General features: G+C 42.4%; 1 long non-coding RNA gene across 2 annotated transcripts; it reads right to left on the reverse strand.

Moving 5' to 3' along the window:
• Positions 1 to 1854: 1854 nt before the first annotated feature.
• On the reverse strand, positions 1855 to 20882 carry LOC114869749 (uncharacterized). 2 transcript variants are annotated; one of them, XR_003788209.3, is made up of 4 exons: positions 20750 to 20882; positions 14935 to 15001; positions 14728 to 14828; positions 1855 to 3524 (listed from the first exon to the last, which is right to left on the reverse strand). It is a non-coding gene; the product is annotated as an uncharacterized LOC114869749 (long non-coding RNA). The 2 variants fall into 2 exon arrangements; XR_008696694.1 differs by lacking the exon at positions 1855 to 3524 and adding an exon at positions 5515 to 7817.
• Positions 20883 to 20945: the final 63 nt, after the last annotated feature.

Genomic DNA, 20945 nt, shown 5'->3' on the forward strand with positions numbered 1-20945 from the left:
TTCCTCCTGCCAGCTTAATCCAGAATCAGAGCCTGCTCAGCATTTTTGTACACGACACGGAGGAAAATTCAAAGTTAATTTGCCTGATTGTTAACGCGCAGCCACCTGCGTCGAAGCATCTGCATTAATTACTGTATGTTTCTCCAATCCTTCAATTTGTCACCACCTGTGCTTCATTCAGAATTAATTCCATATATTATGATAATGGGGAACACTTCTCTCTAAATGAGCGACTATTAACCCAATCAAACTTGTTCAAGGCTACATATACAGCAGGAAACACTCAGAAATAAATGAGAGTGAAATAATTGTGACGTGACGTCTCTACTGTTTCAACCAACAGAAGAAAAATGTGATCAACAATACTAAGCGACACTGACAGTAGATCAGAAAATCAGCAGTGCAGCGTGTTTATGGCCAACAGGTCAGAAATCAGAAAATACTGTTTATTCTAAAAATACCTCTGGAGCAAATTCTTCTCCCATAAAAGGTTTTTATTTTTAAAGGAACTGAAAGGAACCGACGTTTAAACACTGTCAGCTGAGTGGAGGCAAAGCACAACAGGGCCCCACTTACATATCTCAAAGCAGAGATCCCTCGCTATAATGAAGGTGGTGCTTTCTGCACGGGTTGATAGCGCTTCGCCTTGAGGGGAGACAATGCAATCTCTGCAGCAGTGGGATGTGGAAGCGTGGGGCTCCTCTTTTATTTCTACTTAACAGTTGCCTGATGACGGCGAGTTCCCCGTGTTCGTTTCTCCTTTCGCAGGGGCTGTTACAGCATATTGCAGAGTGAGCACAAAGACAGCGCTATCGCTGCGTGTGTTGACAGGACTTATTAAAACGGCTGCTGCTTCCGCGGTGCATTCGGGGGTTTCTCACCGCTGCACTACCAGCACAATGCTGCTCGCAGTCGGGCCATTCACTGTATGAACGAGTGGTTCAAAGGCTCGCGCCTGCGTTTGGGCAGATGGCTCCGCTCTCGCCGATCTGACGGCGTACAGAAGGCTGTTGCTGCAGCTACAAAGCACATAAACACCCTGTCTGTGGAAATATTTCTAGCGCCGTGTTCCAGTCTGAACATCCAGCTGGCAGTGACATCTCCCCGCGCAGCGTCCCCGCTCTGTCTGTCTCCCAGGTCTTCCCCCTTCTTCTCGTTCCTATCTCTCCCTCGCACTCGCTCGCAGCCGCAGGTTAAAACCACTTTTGTTGAAAGCCTTAAAAAGAGTTGGGCTGCTCCCGTTACGTGTGTGTGTGTGTGTGTGTGTGTGTCTATTCCCTGAAATCTAAACTTGTGTTCTAACCCACGGCGTCTCTTTCATGTCCACAGAGAAGCAGTGTGGCCCTCGTGCTGTCCTAAGCTTCTCAGAATAATCAGTGGCCCTTTCATGAAGTTACACCACTCTATAGTTACAGTCAGCTTCTGAAAAGGCGCTGCCCCTGTTAACGCTGTATTATGTAACTATGGAGGTTTTCATAACCCCTCTTTTCTTCTGGGTGCAGCCGTTGGCGTCGTGCTCTATTTCGTATCCGTGGGTCTGTGGGTTTACTGAGGTTAGCGTGGCCATCTCAGCTGTTTAAATCCCCATTACTCTCATGCTCTCCGAGAGGCTGTGGTGTAATTAAAATTGATCCGTCTCTGTCCTCGCTGGAGATGCACCGAGGCTGACACCAGGTTCATATTTGTTACAGTAAGCAAACGGAAGCAAGGAGGGCGGACATCGCTGCACAGTCAAAGGAAACGGCTCACGTCACTAAATTTAATGTTGGCTTTGCTCGTTTATTCCCATTCTGTAAAATGCAAGATTATAGCATTGCTCAGAAGATGTAGAGAGGAAGTTAGTGGCTGGTTGGACATTCTGTATGATGCTAATGGCTAAACATACAGCTTATACTGTAATAGTTCAAAAATTATAAATTCAACACAAATATGCTATGTTTTAATAATATAATAATAATGTTGGAAGCATTACATAAGATGTAATTTATGCACATTAATTGAAGAGCAGCTTCCCTCTGCATGCTGCATTTTAATGTACAGGACAAAACATTAACCATCAATCCTTAAATTCCCACTGTAAAATAACGTGTTGGACTGCTTTTCAGTGTGAAGTACTGCATCTAGGTTCATATCAGGATAAGGGCCGTTGTATTTTTATTTGTTTTAGCGTGAAAAGGCAACGTTAGTTCACAGACTCCGTGAGTAATGGACAGCTCTTCCCAGGATAAACACGGTAGTGAGTGTAAATTCCACAGACTCTTGAAGGCTGTGCAGAAACACTGCGGTAATTCCGTCCGAGCGCCGCTGCGTGACTGATGCCAAGGACGTGTAAACACCTCTTCCTAAGAAACCGCAGGTTGCAGCAGAAATGGCTCGCGCTGCTCGTCTGCCGCCGGCCAGAGCCGCACACGTCCTCTGTAAGTGCATCCTGAAGCTGCTCCGCGGGACGTTCCCCAGCGCTGACCCTCACAAAAGAGCCGCTCTGACCGCGCTGCAGTGATCCGTCAAGGACATGACAGCTATCTGCAGAACGTTGCCTTTAATTACCCGTTTGGAACATCTTCACTGAGCTGAGGGGTTTCATCTGAGCGGGCATGCAGACTTTCACAGCGATCTGGATGCTGATGAAAGCGCTTGCCCATCACTTGATTCACAAACCACGTAATACATGTACAGTGTATGCCGACTTTGTCCCCCCACAGCTAAAATAACGAAGGGCTTGTTAAAAACAGGCAGCCTTTAATGTGAAAGGGTGTTTTGGCATAAATGTGCACGGTGGAGTGCGGCTGAGTGGATGCCGGTACCCAGGACATCTTTTTTATGGTGTGAGAGTCTGAAAATCAGCTGGCGTTCGTCAGCATCTCTTTGGCACCGCTCGCATGGCATGTGCCAGTGTTTGGGTAATTGTGAAAAACAGGAACTGACACCAAATTTATTACCCCGGTGGCTGGATTCTCTGTACTGAACGTCTGTGAGGGTTGATTTCATAATGCTACCGCAGCACAGGCACTGAGGAGGAACGGGAATGATATGAACCAACTAGGTGTAAGACAAATGTATGTGTAGCGTCTCCTTATGATATTTGATTGTTTTTTGATGTCATATTTGCTCCTCTTTCAAACACATGCAAATCAGTGGATCTGGAGAGACGAAAAAGGACTCACCTGTAAACTTTTCAATCTCAGTAAACCCAGTATAATGATTTTGAAACCATTTAAAGAGAAAGCAACACAACAGTTCAGTGTCATTTGTCTTCATAAGCAAACGGTGACAGAGAGAGAATGCAAAAATGAGGGGAGAAACCAGCGGCACCACTGCTGTTGCTAGGGCTACTGTTGTCCCCCGAGAGGCGGCTCGGCGTGTCCGCGTTGGGAGCCGTGAGGGTTACGCCCATACGTCCGCTTTAAGCACCGCCGTGCGCGCCTCTGATCCGACGGCGGATCTTTGTACTCCGTGAATGAACGGCTGGGCCTCAGAGCCTCAGGGCAGCTGGTGGAGAGCCAGGTGTTGCCCTGAGAACGACCCTGTGAGAGAGACCAGACCAAGGGTGTGAAGGTCTTCATGGGAAACAGCGTTATCAAAGCAAAGAGTGAGTGTGTCTTAGTAAAGAACATGAAAGTGCAAAAAAGGAGGTACAGTGGGTAAAATGTAGATGCGAGAACAATTATAAGAAAAAAAGGTTGGAAATCCACGTTGAACAGCCTTTTGTACAGTAACTGTGCACTCATCAGCTCCTTCCCAGCCTGCACTGCTGCTGCAAATGCTCTGGTTTACTTTGAGACATAAGATATTAAAGCTATTTTTATACCGCAGTCAGTGAGCACTGCTAAGTTGGTGGAAAACAAAACGACGCCTGGAGAAAATGAGGATATAATTCATTGTATTTAAATTAGCAGCTGATAACAATACACTTTGCTTCTGTGTTGGTTCAACGTAGACAGAGTCTGTCTGACGAGCTCACAGCACAAACATTCATTCAGCCGCTATTTGCTGTTGAGATATTCCTACACTAAACCAACAAAGGCTTTCATGGTTTGAGTGTGGGAGGGATTAACAACGGGCCGACAAACTAACAAATCCTGGGTTACTGCGACTCTTAGCTTTTTTAAGAAGCAATATCTTTTGTTTCTCACAACACAGTGTTCGTGCAGTCGCTGCCAGAACGTTCCCATAATTGCTGTTGCAGAGAGCGTCTGAGACAAAAGCTTTGTTCAAGAAGCAGAAACAGCTGTGCACAGATACTGCCTTGAATCCGTTCAATAGGTTCTTAACTTTTAGAATTTATAGACAGGAGGTAATTAGACAAAAACACCAAATTAGGCTTTTTTTTAAACATCTGGACACATTGAATCATCCTCTATGTAAGGACTAAAGTAATATAACTACTACATCAACAACTATTAAAAAGTATTGTCAAGTTTAGTGAAAGTGAGTGTGACCTGTCCATCATGTTTCTCATAGAGCTCATTGTATTTGCTCCTATCGACATCTCCACACGTGTCAGAGTCGTCGGTTATCAGATAAGAAATCCAATTATAATGCAAATATAGTTAAGTAACGGAGTGACTTCAGGGCCCATTCTCAGGTTGTGTGTTTCATCTATCCTCCCTCTTGGCTTAGGTGAAAAACCTCCTCTGATTAAAAAGCCTCAAGGGAAATGCAGGCAGTGCAGCCTCTTGTCAGGAGGCAGAGGGCAACAAAGAAACACCAGTGAGGTTCTGGTTGCTGCTACATATGCAAACGGCAAAATTCGCACACGGGGCACATCCGCACCGTGACAAACTTCAGCTATGTGTGTGTTGGGTTTCAATCAGTTCACTATGAAAGTGACAAACACAGTAGCTGTAGGGAGCAGAGCTGCATGTTCACATATTCTCCATATACCATATGCAGACAGGTAGAAGACATGCATGGTAAGTATGAACAGTACACCTGTCATAAAACACGCTGCTTCTCCACTGAAAGATGATTCCCACTTGATTTTAGTAGGTCTTTAAGGGTAAATACAGGTGACAGATTTCCTCACTGGGACCAAAAAAATTAATCTGCATGTTGATTATAGAGTGTTGACACTGTAGCATATTGGTCCAACATTTACAGTTAATGACCCTGATAACATCATGAATTATGCATAAAGCAATACAATCCTGCAAACTGCGAAGACGTAAGTGAAGCGTTTGGGACCTTGATGGTCTTCACTGAAGATGGACCTGACAGCAGAACAATCAATACGAGTCAATTAAGTCCTACTTCTCTGTGTGGCCAGGGAAAAAATCTTGCACCATTTGTAGATCCATTATGATTACAGGAACCATAGAACCTCATAAATTAGATTTAGAGTCTGCTAATAAAGAAACATTTATTCTGCACACTTTGTTTAAAATATATATATATATATAAATCTAAAAAAGGAACACGAAACACTATCCAGATGAGACATCTGGAAAAGTCAACAGTGCATTTAATAAAGCAGGCTATATAGTAAATCAGAACAGAGAATGGGAACGTAGAGAATTCAGTCCTGAGCTCGAGATATAATAGCTCGAGAACATACTCAGCAAAAAATAATTAGTAGCACATGGAGTCTACACATTCACTTATATCACACCTGTGAAGTATTAGGGGAAAAAATTCAAATGAGTAGTTCATCATACTTTATTCCCTGTTTCACTTATCACAGTCAGGAAGACTTTCTTCAAGCCTGAGAAGTGCAGAGTCCCAGCTGGGAACATTAGCGGAGCCTGCTGGTTTTCCTTCACGCCTCCTCCATATTCATCTCTGACTCATAGGCAACTGGTTTTACTGTCTGATCACTGGAGACAGGTACAAAATGACAGTAAAGTGTTCACAAAGTGTCATGTAGCACCTTGGGAGGCGAGCACGCTGTTAAATCCCCCAAAGGACCCAATCACCATGGAAATGACCAGTCTCTGAAAAGAACTTTTAATCATGCGTGTGCTGTAAATATAGGTGTAAAAACACAGACACAGAGAACCTTGCGTCTCTGAATGATAATAAGCAAATAAAAGACCATCTCTGTGAGTTGGGACAGAGAAGAAATTACAAAAGAGCTCTAAAAGAATAAACAGGTCAGGAAAACAAAACACAAAGTTCTGTACTATACACATATTAGAACAACATTAATTATACATTAACCGCAAGCCCCCATTAATCATGAATGTCTCTCTACTTTATTTTTCTGTGTAGTGTTGTAGTAATTTCTACATTCGCAGAGGAAACAATCACCACAAAACAGCAGCAGTCTTTACTCACCCTTAAAATAGGATCTACGGTATCGGAGGATCTTTTTACAGTTTTCCAAGCAATTCCACTAGACAACAGTTGATAAAACGGACAGTGTTTATTTTTTTTAGCACGGATGAGATCAGTGAGGTCAGTGATGATATTTAAAAATCATCTAGTTTGATGGAAATTGAACGATGTCGTCTGCATATCAATGGAAGCTGCTGCAGATTGTCTTTATCGATCCAGTGTCGATGGTTCCAAGGTTAGACCGACATGACAGGGCGGCGGAGCTTGAGTGCTAAAGACCGTCTCTGCCCCTTGGACAATACTTAAAGGTCAATTAGACACCTGTTGAACTGTTATACATGTGGCTACGAAATTAATTAGAAGGGCAAACATTATTAACTGTTTGTATAGAAACAGAATTATAATTTGAACAACTAAGTGGAAATAACCTTTTTCGGACCTATTCTGAAATTCGTTTGTCACAATGACCCTGAATTGTGAGTAAAAGGTGAGCCATTAAGCATCTGACTATTGTTCTGAGGAGCTACGCCGGAACAGGCAGCTCCAGCTGTGTCAGTGCAAAGTGCTATTAACAACAGCTTAATGGACTCGCCTGCAGGGAAAATGGGAAACGGAATAAGAGGACAAAGGCAAGCGACTGTGAAAAGACCGCCACTGAGTGAAGTCTGACTGAACGTCTGCAGGGCTCTGATTTTTACAGCCTCCAGAGGGACGTTTTAGCCCGCGAACGTCACAGCATTTAGCTACACTGGTCGTCCAGTGTGTGAACACTATGACAGTATACAGTATAGAGACAATTAATGGAAGTAGGTGATGCAGCACTGAATGAGCAAGCTGCTGATGGAGGATCTGCTGCTTATTGTAAAAATATTCACAATCCAATCTGTTCTGCTGGTTGTAAACACATTTGCATTTCCATTTTGTTTCATATCCATTTTCGCCACTTCTGTCACATGAGCGTGTCGTGCTGTTCTTGTTACTTCAGTGGACTGAAGGTGTGAGAGTCTTCACTAAACCATATGAGCTGTGGCAAAGTTAAAGCCAAAGCCACACATTACATTTATTTTATTTAAAATACATATTAATGAAGTACAATAATCACACGTCAGCCTTTATTTAATTATTATGAATTAAGTGTGGGAGAAAAAACCTTTTAACAGACAGTGCTTGGTGTGTTTTGAAATATTGGACAAATGCACATAAAAAACAAAAAACAAAACATATTTTATATTTTGTGGACGTTTTTCATTGACGACAAACATCATAATAGACTAATCTGCTGGTTCCATTTGAAGCCATCTAAGGTCTGGCCTGAACAGAACTAGCGTGTTTGACAGATGGACTGGACTCTTGGGGTCATCAGGTTTTCCTTTTTTCCCCCATCCATCATGTTGACAGAGTCTAGTAAACTGTGCTCTGTCGTCCTTGTGTTTTTGAGGTTTATCAGGTGTTTACATCTCGTGGCGACTCCTCTGTGGTTAGCAAAGTGATTTTAGGGCCATACCTCCTCAGTCCACTCAGTTTATTGGATTTCCTGTCCGTGCCTGTGTGTTTTAGAACATAAATAATTGACAGCTGCCTAAGAAATAATGTATGTACCAGCCAAGACAGTCCAACCTTCATAGTTTGGGAACTAATCTGTTTATGTTTAAATGCTGAGACTGAGTTGGCACTTCATTGCTCCATTATTTCCCATCAAAGTGAATGTACGGATGCACAGACTGTTCAGGTATAGATGCTGTTATCTGGCACTGATAAACAAAGACGGGGAAATACATACAGTAGCTTTGTTTAAGACATTAAGGCTGAAAGTATTTCAATCAAGTAGGAACTGCATCAAAGACAAACAATCAAGGTTACAAAGAAAAAAAAGGCATTAGTGGGTTGCAAACAGGTGAAAATGACACAAGTAATATTCTATTTTATTTGTAGTATCCGTTTTTTCTTCCACCTGATGCTGTCTTACTTTGACTTTTCACTGTGGCTAAACTGCTTTCAGACATTTCACATCCCTCGGAATCAAGTGGATGGTATTTTACTGCAGCTCTTTATCTGACAGCCATCTTTATCCTCAGCTTATCTGACTTATCTTATTCATGCACTGAGTACTAACAATGGGAATAACCCTAACACTGCCACCTGGCGTTGACGCTTTAAAGACGAGAGTTTGATTGAGAGAATGATTTCATATTCAAACGAAAGGTTCAACTACAGCTGAATGTGGTTCAGGAAAAATCCACCCAGTTCTGCACAGCAGCAAAGCTCACGTACTGTAGGTGAATAACATCTATTAACGCTGAGTTGAACTGACAGAGCTGAGATCAGCCTTCAGAACACAGTTCACAGCTGCGTTGTATGTCTTCATGTTCACATGGAGCTTCAGCGCTGCTAAGGCTCAGTTACAGTAATTCACTAAACTCAAAACAAATGGATGAACACAGGATGTAGAAATCATGTTGCTCTGGGAACAGAACTAATTAAAGTGAAGCAGCAGTTGGGTTGTAGGTGCATCCCGCGATGGGTGGGGCTAATAATGCTGCGGTATCGACATTCCACTTAGTGATCCTGCCCGCTCGTTTCTCTCAGACACTAAAATGTCTCTGTGGGCTAATGGCACAGCGGCATTAGCCGCCTCTCATACAGTAATTCTGTCTAATTGTCAAGGCCACGTCTCCGAGGGGCTTTAAATTCAGTTTGTGTGTCAGCACAGACACAGCGACTCTGATGCGTCAATCTGCTGCTGTGGCTGGAAGAAACACACCAAACCCTGGAAAGATGCTGTCTGAATAACAGACAGTACAACGGACCTGAATGCAGCACGTCCTGCCTCCACATCACACTCCAACTATTCCAGTTGCTCCACTGAGGACATGATCGGATAAACCCTCCACCTACAGTAGCAAGGGCCCATCTGGAAAAAGATTGCCTTTGTCAGGATGCTATTTATAAAGTCGGCCGCTGCATTGAACACAATCACCTGATTATAAAGCTGAAACAGCAAAGCCCAAATACCTCCCGGCAGGTCTCCAGATTAGGAGGTAGGGCAGGATCAGCCCCACACTGATTACACTCACTGTTTAGCCTGGTCCTTAATATTACAAGTATATTAGCATGCGATCTGCCTACTGTCTATAAAAATGGCAAAAGCGCCTGAAACTGACAGACAAATGTTTTGTTGTTCGGCTGAAAAATAACCAGATTAGCTAATTAATTATCAATATGGTTGAGTCATATTGGCACCACATGGACTCTGATCCATATTTCATCCAGCACTTGAGCAGTGATTTAAAGGCTGCCCTTCCTCTTAGACCACACAAACTATTGACCTCCACGTCATCCATCATAGTCACGTTTAATCCTTTTTTCCCACTTCTAATATAAACTCTGAGGATGATAAATGCAGGGCTGGCGGTATTGATCTGTTACTCATGTGACTGTCCAGAGGCCTCTGATAAAGTCCACAGAGTTTCCATGTTGTACAGTAGCTTCAGACATTTTCTGTTAAATGATTCTATAACTGGCAGATAAATTAGCTAATTATCTTTTTGAAGCAGAGCACAGATCTACTCCAATAACTACAATGCCTTGAACAGGCTACACTTCAGAACCCTCAGCTCTTGGCATCCTGCAGTTACAACCTCACATCTTACTGTGGTACATAAAATAAAATATATCGACCTGTGCAAGGAAGAAAGGCTTTGTGAACTTCCAAGGCCTGACTTCCCCTTCACAAAAGACCAGTTAGTGCGAATATTTGGCTGAACCACTGAATAAAAAAGTTTTATGGGAGCGATAGAGTGTTTTCATGGACATCATTATGGTGTTAAAAATGTCTGGCTGTGTGTAACTTGAGCCCAACCATTTGGAGAACACCCCCTCTTGGTCTGAGGAATAAAATCCTACCGAGGAAGTAATGCCCTGAATTAGATTTGCTCCCCATCCGGCCACAGCGTCTTTTAACTCAACACCACAGAGGCCTATTGTTTGAAACAGCAGGAAATCAATGCTGCCATTAAATCTTACACAAGATCATTATCGTCTTGTGTGTCTTTGTGTTTACGTGTGTGACAGTGAATTGATTGTGGGATAGCCTCTAAACCCCTCCACTTACACTAATCAAACTGAAGAACCGTTTTGAAAAAAAAAAAGATGAAAAAAAACCAAAACATTTAATATTCATGACACAAGCTCCCGTTCCATTAAAACACTTTTCTGAACCACAATGCTTCATTATTCCCCATGGCTACACTTACGTTTGGAAACACTCATTATTTTAATTTTCAATATGGAGAAAAGCTCCTTGGAGAGAACAGGTTCAGCTGACAGCACATGTAGCATGATGTCGGGAGATCATGCAGCCAATGGCTTTAATTGGTTTACTCACTGTAGAAGTTAAAATTACCCTTTGATTTCTTTCTGAGTTTTGGGTTCAAATTCTCAAAGGAGTTTCCAGAATTAAACAGAGCGTGCTGTGTAAATCTGCTTGGTCTTCCACCATCTTCACACTAAGCACAGATTGATATTACCAACGCGGATTCAGCACAGTGTTCCATTCTCCTACACAAACTCTGTGACTCCCTCACCAAACATAATCCATGTCGATGAGTCCTGTAATATTTAACCTCAGTTGCAATTTATTTTCCAATTAACACAATCTTAATGTTCAACTGAGCTTTTTTGGATAAATAGATATTTCATGTGATATTGATGCTGAAAAGACATCATGGTTGAAGTTCATCCTCTGAGGATCATGAATGTTAGCCCAACAAGTCATAGGAAATTGTCTAATAGTCTAGTTGCTGGGAGACTATGTGAATTCACACTGGCCTGACATTCAAATCCGCTAATGTGGCTGCAAAATAAATAAAAAAAACATATTGCTGTTTCATTTACAGTTTAGTCACATATTGGACAATAGAAAAGGTGTCTGAAGACATGTTAAAATGACTTAAGCTGCCATCTGCTCCTGCTGTGGCATCTCATTGCTAAGCTGACCTTTAATAAAGCCTTTTTATTAACTGTCAACTGAGTGGAAGACTGATGTTATTCAATATTTTACTCAAGAGGCAGCAGAGTTTTGGAAATGTCTTGTGCTAATAAACAATCAGCTGCTGACATTTCTGTGCTGATGCCAGGTCCCCCAAAATCCATCATATTACACAACTGACTCCAAAACAATATGGCAAAACAAATCACTGCACTGCGTAAAGGTGAATAAATGCAGATAGCCCCATAATATCAAGCAAACGCAAAGGAAAAACAGCATCAGGTTTAGAGGAAATGCCGGTTTCTTTACAAACAGGAATCTTATTTAGCCTTTGAAGGCAGCAGGTGTATTATCCTGAATGTGCTAAGTGAGCAGACGTGAGCTTTAATAAATCACATTTACCTGTGACGTCCCCGAGGTGAGGAATCAAAGCACTGCTATTCCCTCTGCAGCGAGCCTCTGCCTGACCACAGCATGGATAATTTACTTCACTTGGACATGCTGCTTAAAACGTTATCTGGCTTTTTTCTGCATTAATTTCACAGTGGCTGTTTATAGTATGTGTCTCCACTTTGAATAATATCATGGCCCAATAATTAACAGGCTGCACAGGCTTGTGATCATCACCACCGCACACATTTCACAGGAAGCATTAGCGCTCATAAGCTACGTGTGTGGCGAGTACTGTACGCACTGGATGATTGCATTCAAACACAGCCCTCGAATTGAGCAAATGTCAGTGTCGGCGTTATCATGAGTGCAGATGATGGATGTGCAGCAAATGATCTCAACATATGAAAATCACAGCGGCAACCGGCGGGGTTTCGCTTTTTTTAATGTGCGCTGCAGAGGGGAAAAAAAGGTAATTTTGCAAGTTAAACATCGAGTTAGCGCGTGTTTGTGAAGGCCTGTAACTGGGAGATTTACATTTCCTTCCAGGCAGTATTTGTAGCCTTTAAGATGATATATTCTACCAGAGGGCAGAGCAGTTACGCGCCTCAGCCCAGCTATTCCCAGCACTGTGGGGTGCCCCAGCTCCTTAGATGAAGGCCCATGATAGGGACGCCCAGTTTATAAACAGCCTGGTGCATGTATCATCAGAACCACCCATAGTCAAAACACATGACTTAATCATCCTGACAAACTACTGACTCACTGGACACGTAACCAGCTGCAGTGGGTGAGAAGATGTGGCCTGATATGGTTATACAGCACAGAACCTCTGCACTCCAGCCTACACGCTTTAAGAGCAGGATATGGGTCATAATGATTCTCAGTTCTAGGGAAAACTCAGTTTCGCATCACATCCCGCTTGTGCCAGCAGACTTAGGTATCGCTGCACATCAAGTCCATTGACTACATTATACTTATTTTATGCTGAATGGAAAATTCTGATTTGCGTCTAAATATCACTTTAATAAATGCCCATTTACTTTTTCAGTGGCCAATCTGAATACTTAAACAGTGAAGGCACATCTCCATAATGTGGGCACATTCTATAATTGCACCCTCCGTTTTCAGATAAGCCTATCTCCGGCTTTCTGTCTTATCTCCCGGGGTGGCCGATGAATACAAGGAAACATTATTCACCCCCAGACAATGAGCCAGGCCTTGTCTCCATGGCTACCAGGTGTGCAACGAATCATGTCAATAGCTGGCTGGTGTCTAATCTCTAAGCTGTCTTAATTATGAGATCCGTCCCCTTCCGTCAGTCTCCAACCACCCATGTGGCCTGCGGTGGTACAGGTCCACCATCGACCTCTAGCTGGCCTGTCTGGCGTAAGAATTCATTTTTGTTGTATGATTGCTTATTATTTTGTGGATGTGGAGATGAGGTGAGTGTGTCCTCAAAAAGTCTGAGGATGTTCCACATCCTCTATTGCTGTATTCATGACCTACACACACAGAGATCTATGGTTTCTCTCAAGTGATTATTAGCCATCCCACAGAGCGACTTATGGATCTACCATATATCAGGGTTTGTGTGTAAGGGAACAAAGACTGAGCTCAATCACTGTGACAAAGCGAACAAAACATGAGTGACTAAGAAAAGGCACCTTGGGGCATTGGGAGGTTCTTGAGCTTTTGGAAGATGTCGCAGACGCGGCATGTGGTTTCTCAAGGAATCAAAACATGTTTAGACTGGGATCTGCTAAACAGGCAGGAGGAGACGCGTCGCACAAAAGGGGCAAACAGTTACAGACAACGGACGGAAACACACACAAGGAGAGTTTTTTTGCCAGAGACGAAGAGCATTAGCATAACTGAATATTAACGCGGCAAGTTGGTTAGGAAGTGTATAAAACAAACAGCAGCCTCCAACATACACCACCACTGTGCTGGATATGTACAATACATGAATACAAATTCATGATTAACAAGTAGACAGACCCTCACTCAGCCCGACAGCCAGAGAACTGCAAAAAACTTGACTTAGGAGCTGTAACAGCAGCTCTTTTAGACCGTGACGCATCCTTCTAGACCTGAAAGCAAGACGTATATTACCACTTACGTCTTCCTGCTCTTGTTGTTACCGTGTGATAAAGTTAATTACCTACCCAGTGATTTAACAAGGCTACCTGCATGAGGCTGCTGTGGCAAAACGGGAAGAATTAGTCATAATTAAGCCCACATCATCGTAGTAATTGACGGTGGCTTTCAGTAATTGAGTCTGTTAATGAGACAACTGTGGGGACATGAGACGTAAGGTGTAGAGACTAATAAAATAATACAAAAATCACAGCTGTTGTGCAAACGCTGTGGACTAAAATGTTGTTAGTCTTTTGGGGAATTGACCAATTGGAACTATCAACGTAAATATAGCTAATAAAGAGGAAGATGCAACACACTCACAAGATTTTTTACCTTTTACACTTTACAAGTGTGTCAGAAACAAATTAGCAAACCGTTTCTAGCATGAACTCTGCAGCATGTGAGGAACCTCTCCATGTGAGTCAGTTGGTTGGCATCAAGCAGCAAATCGCCTGGTTTCCGTCAATAAAAAGAATGACTCTGCCACAAAAGCAATTCCCAAGAGGAAACTGATGTTGTTGTGCTATATGAGCAGACACACCAGAGGCTAATATGCACCTTGTAAAATTAAATCAGTTTTGAGGAGATAAGTAAACACTTGTTTACGGATTTACTTTGCTCCTACAGGAGAACAGTCGCCCACAGTAAGAGATGCTTTATATTAAAGCCCGACAGACGCTGCAGTGGACGGCCGTGAATTCGCTCCAGTTGGTGGTTCTGCCAGCGTCTGACAACCGCAGGTGGCTGCAACCAGATGCTATTGTCGCTTCACGCGATGCATGCAGCGCCACACAACACAATAAATCTGCGTCTGACATTAATTTATACAGCCACGGCTTCATACAGCGAGAGTCTCCAAAAGAAGGTTTTCTCCCAGGGAGCAAAGGTTGCTTTAAATCTCCCCTCACTGTATTGTGTGTGTGCTGGAGTCACACCTTTCACCGCGTCTGCGATGTTCCTGCAGTTTCCCGGGTCAGTCATCCATTAAGGCCCTGATTTGTTGAAGAAGCTCCTGGGTTCACTCTGTGCCGTTGCCCTGGTGTCAAAAGCAGCAGGTTGCTCTTCATCAGCGCCACAGCCTCAGCTGTTTTTCACTCCCCTGCCATATATATCTCACACGTATGAGTGATGACGTAACTCACGTAACTTATCGTTCTCTGTCGACGTCACAGTAGAGGCCACTCTGTTATACAGCCAGGGGACGCGCATCTAAAGCACATTAAACCACACAGAATTAAATATCCGTTATCCTGTTCCACTATCAGGTCATCTGCTTTTATTTGTTTAACAACTTATCTATAGTCAAGCATCATGTTTAATGTCAGACAAATGCCTTTCCCACAATCCACTGGGTGCATTGTCTCCAGGAAAGCGTTGCATAGGTGTGTAGTAATTGTCCTTGCACATGCTGGATAATATCTACAGACATAGACAAACACCTGCAAACAACAACGGGCCATCTAGGGATAATTGTTGGGCTGAATTAACAATAATTATAGCACCGGACCCCGGCCATCTGCAACGACTGGCTACTGTTCACCTGGCAGAGGCTGGAGAAGTATATAGTGCCAACAGATTAGTAGTAAACAGCTACTTAGGTGTAAGAGGCGGTCAGCAGCGCTGTTCAGCCACCAGACTGGACTGGGATTCATTCTAACCCTGATTGATCCGACCTCAACGTCATTACAGCGGGCGCTTCAGACAGTGTTGAGCCAAAATGAAAGTTCCCCGCGACAATTAAATTTACCAAGCAGGTTAATATTGATTCCACAAAGGCTATTTCCACTCAAAATGAGGACACAGACTGAAGGCGCAAACTTTCCAACGCATAGATTTTCTCTATTCAATTCAAACGGAATGAAATCTTTTAAAACGAGTTTGCGTGGTTTAAATTTAAACATTTTTCAAACCTTGGGCTATTGCTTTTTTAAAACAAGCATATACGCTGGAAAATGTTACAGCTTAGGCTACAAAATACATAGAAACGTTCCTAGCGGTGCCAATCATGCACATCCAGGACTAATCTTGGTACAGTGTTTTCTGGCAGAGGCAGACTTTCCTCCTCTATATTTAGCCGGCTGTGCCTGGAAGTGAGCGTGATCGCAGAAGAAGGGGATTGAGCTGTAATCATAGGCGCACTAATTAGCGCTCGAGGCCTCATCTTCTGTAGTGTAGGCAGCTGAGGCACAAATAGATGTTCTGCTCATGCTGCCACACAAACAAATAGAAATACGTGCGTCTGCACAGCTACAGTTTGCTGATGTGGGGGGGGGGGCTGCGTAATGAGGCGTCACAGGCGACCACTGGGAGTCCAGAGTTTAAAGGGTGGGTAATAACGATCAATTAGTGATCCATACGTCACATTCAATCGCTGGTGCAGCAGTTCCTGTAGATCCACCTTTGGCGTCTGCCAGGATAGAAGACTTCTTTGACTGACAGCAGAGCAGGCGATGCGCGTCTCTTACGGAGGACAAGAGTGACAAGAAGACGGCAAAAGGCCAGTCGGATGCAGACTAGTGAAGATGAACGGAGACACGGAAAGAGAGTGATGCTAAATTTGCGGAGCCACGCCATGGTGTTTTATGTGAAGATGCTAACTATGGTATGTTCTAACACACATTAAAACAGTGTGAAGGCAAGACACTGTAGGACACTGTACAAACCGCACAGCCTTAACACCGACACACAGCCTCTGACAGCTATCGATCACAGCCCGCATTGAAGGTTTCAGCAATTTTTGCTGCAGAAGTTCTCCGGTGGGACGGAACCTGACAGGCTGCTTGGCCGCGTACCTTCCCATGACCCTGGAACCTGAGCAGGTACTGACAGGTGCATTGTGGAAACAGCCCACATGACTGCATGAGCTGTCCACCTGAGCCCTGTCAGATCCTAATGCTTGAACAACGGCGCGCTTGATGCCTCATAAATGCCCTCACTTGACAGGTGTCACTGCAATAACATGATCAACATACTGTAATTCTCGTCGTGTGTCAGCAGCTTCCATGTACATCTATTTTTACATACTGTGTATGACAAAGGTAATGTAAATATTTACCAGCAACTTTCACACCTTCTTTAAATGTGTAATAAAATCAAACTACAGCGACAAAGCTGTAGTAGCTGCGGCTAATTATGTGTTCATTTGTCTCTCTCTCTCTCTCTCTCTCTCACACACACACACACACACACACACACACACACACACACACACACACACACACACACACACACACACACACACACACACACACACACACACACACACACACACACACACATTTTCGACAGCCTTCTTGATGCCTGACTCTTTCAGATCGTCTCCCTACTTATCTTCAGTTTATGCTGCACAAGCTCCACGTCTCTAATAACTCACTTCTACCTATTGATGCATCCTTTCATGTTTGTCCTGGATACATCCAATCCATTTTGAAAGAAGCATGCAATTAAAATAGATGCTTGTCTGCTCCGGGCTGTTCAAAGTGCTTTTACCATGACATTATTTTGACTCCCTTTACTCACCTGTAACCCAACTACCAGTCTGTGAGTAACAATGATTTCCTGTTACCTCTGGATTATAAATATGCTCAGCGACAAAATTACATGTTTCACACTGAAGAACTGATAAACATCAAAGGAAACAAAGTACATCACTTATAGAAAATGATGTTCGAAGGAAAATGTGCTTTTGGCAGCTGCCACACATTCCTAACTACATTCTATTGCCATGCACCATTAGACCTTTGTAACTGTGTGTGTTTGCGTTAGTGCGTTTTAATGATAGACACTTGTATCGGTGACTCATTTCATTTGGGCTCAGTGTGTTCACCAGAATAATGACTTCTCTCCTGGAGAACATAAAGCAGAATGCAGGAACGACGGGGACGTTAAATGGTTACAAGTAGAAATAAAAAGAGTCTATTAGCATCTAATGTTTAGCTGTTGATCATAAATTGTGTTGGAAATCACATATTAATTACACCAAATCAAAAAGGCTGTGAAGAAAAATATTAAAGCAGATGACTTTACATAAAAGGGGAATTTCTTTTTGATGAACTGAACTAAAACAGTGAAGTGTGTTGGATGTGTGATAAGAGTGGGAATGCAGCCTTGTGGATTCCTACGTGTGTTTTTGGTCATAATTTGATTAGACATCCAAAATAAACTCAATTAAATCAAACAATTACAGTTAGCATTATCTCAGTATGGAGCAGTGCGTAAGTATTTAGGACATGTTCCGACTGCGTCACTGCAGTTATATTTCAACATGCAGATAAAAGTGTTGTTACTGTGCTTATCATGCCCCTTTATGCTACAGCAGCACATTGTACCCAGATTTAATTATTATTAACGCTGTATGCTGGGGATTATGCAAAGTGAGTAAATATTGGGCGAATGACACAAAGGGTTGTATCCTAAAGTTGTTTTGCTTCTGATAAAGTAAATATTAATCAACTTTAATAATTAATTTGCGACCTTAGCAAATCTGTGTCAGGCTGGAGGGAATCTACCTGATACTGTATATGTTATCTTAACTAATATATATATGAATCTATCAGCGGTATTGCTGTAAATTCTTCTATAATGAATATTTCTCTCCCCTGTCACACGCTGCTACTACAGTACTCTACTCAGCAATGTAAACACAGGAACAAGTACAAGCCAATGAAATGATGAGCAACACGCTGGCCCCGCTACATAATCAGACCGAGTTTGAGCAGTTGAACAATGTCTTTGTTAAGTCAAGGATGCAAATGTCAAGAGACATGGTAATAAATGAAGACGACAGCGTTTCGTCCTCTAAACTGCTGTATTTCTACACATCAGTGAAAATCACAGCTTTCACTTCTTCCCTTTCTATGAACTGTAATAGTTCTGTCCTCCTGTCGACCTCTTGGTGGTGTTGCAGCTATATTATTCCATAAGCTACGATAAATTGGAGCTAATAAGCAAAGTCTGAGCTTTAAATCCAGTCAAACCTCCAGCTCCCTTATATTGAAGACAGCAGGGCGCTAAGCCTTAGGGGACTCCTATTAAGGCGTTTATTATCAACTAGCTCTCTCTCACTCTCCAGAGCAGCAGACTTTGTTCGGTCTATATTTAAAACTGTGAGGGAAAATCAAGCCAGCGTCTATTACGAAGCAACAACAGCTGGTAACGTTTGCTTGTCAAGCAGGCAGGGTTTTTTTTTTAAATTTTCAGACGAGTTCCTGTGAATAGAAGTGATATTAGGAAGCAGATGGAGGAATTTTAGCTTTTCACACATCTACATTGTGTCTTGAACCTGAAGACTATATGTCTCTCAGGGCCCCTGCGCGGCATTCAAAGCTACCTACAGCACATGCATTGTAGTACAAAACACGGGAGGACAAAAGCCCTGAATCATAAGCAAACACATCTCGCAACTCCAAAGGATTACTGAGGGGGTGTTACAGCGAGTATTTGTAGCAACAGAATGTACCACACAAAAATAGAGAATGATATGCAGTTTGTGAAGTGGCTCCAGACACTAAATTGTTTCTACACGTGCAATACGTCTCCTGGTGCTTTGATATTTTTTTCTGGGCCACCGAGATGTGTGTGATTATTATTGTCACTGTTTCACTGTTAAATATTACAGATAGGTTACCAGCGGCCTTTTGATCTGTAGACATGGCTGCTGCATTATGCACTGCTGTGCATGTCTGCTTTGTTTGTGCATGTGTGCACGCTCAGTGCCTGCATAAGCAGCAGCATTAACATTGATTACTGTTATATTTCTGCAGGTAATTGGCAGCTCTCGCTTTACCCACGGGACTTGTGTTTGGTATGTTAATGAGCTCTGCCAGTGGAGGCTGCAGCGACTGCAGTCGCGGCGTTATGCATTTTGAATGCACTTTCACTTGTCCTCCAAGAGAACAATGGACAATGTCTCAGTTTCATCTGTGCTTTCTTCTTCTAAGCAAATGCTCCTTCTCTACTATGACAGTGAATTAAGACAGTCCATAAAATATCTCTTTCTGTAAATCTCTTCCTGAATATGTGATTCTCTTTTATGATTAGGGAAAATAAGACCAGGGAAAATGTAACTGTACCAATTTTTACAAGTGTTGTGAGATGGATGTGCTGCTTGAAATAAAGGTTCTAGATATTAGATATTGAAATATTTTGGAAACACACACAAATAGGCTTGCACACATTTTTTCATATGCTTCATAAATGCTGTCTGGCTTTGTTCTCTCCCCAACTTTTCTACATCTTCCACTGCACTTGCACTTCTTTGTGGGGAGACCCCTTAAAATCCCAGAGGTGTGTGCCTGAGTGTCTGCACTGGAACTCCGATGACTTATTATGACTAATAAGTCTGCTTCCACTTTCTGTGCTGGCTGTTTCTCCACTACCGGCACTGCACACATGCTGCATATACAGCAGTGTCACTGAAACATCTAATACATTTATCATATTTTTATTTGTGTACGATTCAGTGTGTAATTATTATACACTGATTTATGCCTGCTGTTTAAAGTGACAAAAAATTTAAAAATTTGCAAAAAAAGATTCCCTGAAAGTGGATTACATAATAAAGTACCTCCATTGTGCCCAAAAAAACAACAGATAAAACATTTCCCGCCAACTATTACTATATTAACCAGTCAGTCTGAAAAGGCTGATTCAACACTCACAAGGTTGGAGCACAGATACCATAAAGTTATATAATACTGCATTTAGTTTTGCAGAAAATGTAAATTATATACAAGTAACATAATTTGCACATGGCTAAATTTTATACATGTATTTTGCTAGAGCTAATAAAAAGACGTCAGAAGAACTGAATATGATTGCGAACAAGGAGGCAGTGCAAAGGTTCCAAGTTAAGTGGTGAAAAGCACGGTTTCCATGGTCTACAAGGGCGTAAATTTTAATACGCACATGCAGGCATTATTCTTAGCCATTAAGGAAAATGGAAAGTTTCATGGTTACCTGAGCGAACTTCATTATTCATCTCTACTGAATTGAACGTGCAAACGGAAATGTGTATGCGCCTTATTTTTGTCATTTACGGTAACCGTTAGTCTTTAGTATAAATGCCTGACAATTATTAAGACAATTTGCCATTAATTTAAGTCATGCCATTAAATATATTATCAAAGAATAAGTAGTTTTTAGCTAACATATT

This window comes from Betta splendens, chromosome 14, assembly GCF_900634795.4.
Source record: "Betta splendens chromosome 14, fBetSpl5.4, whole genome shotgun sequence".
NCBI lineage: Eukaryota > Metazoa > Chordata > Actinopteri > Anabantiformes > Osphronemidae > Betta > Betta splendens.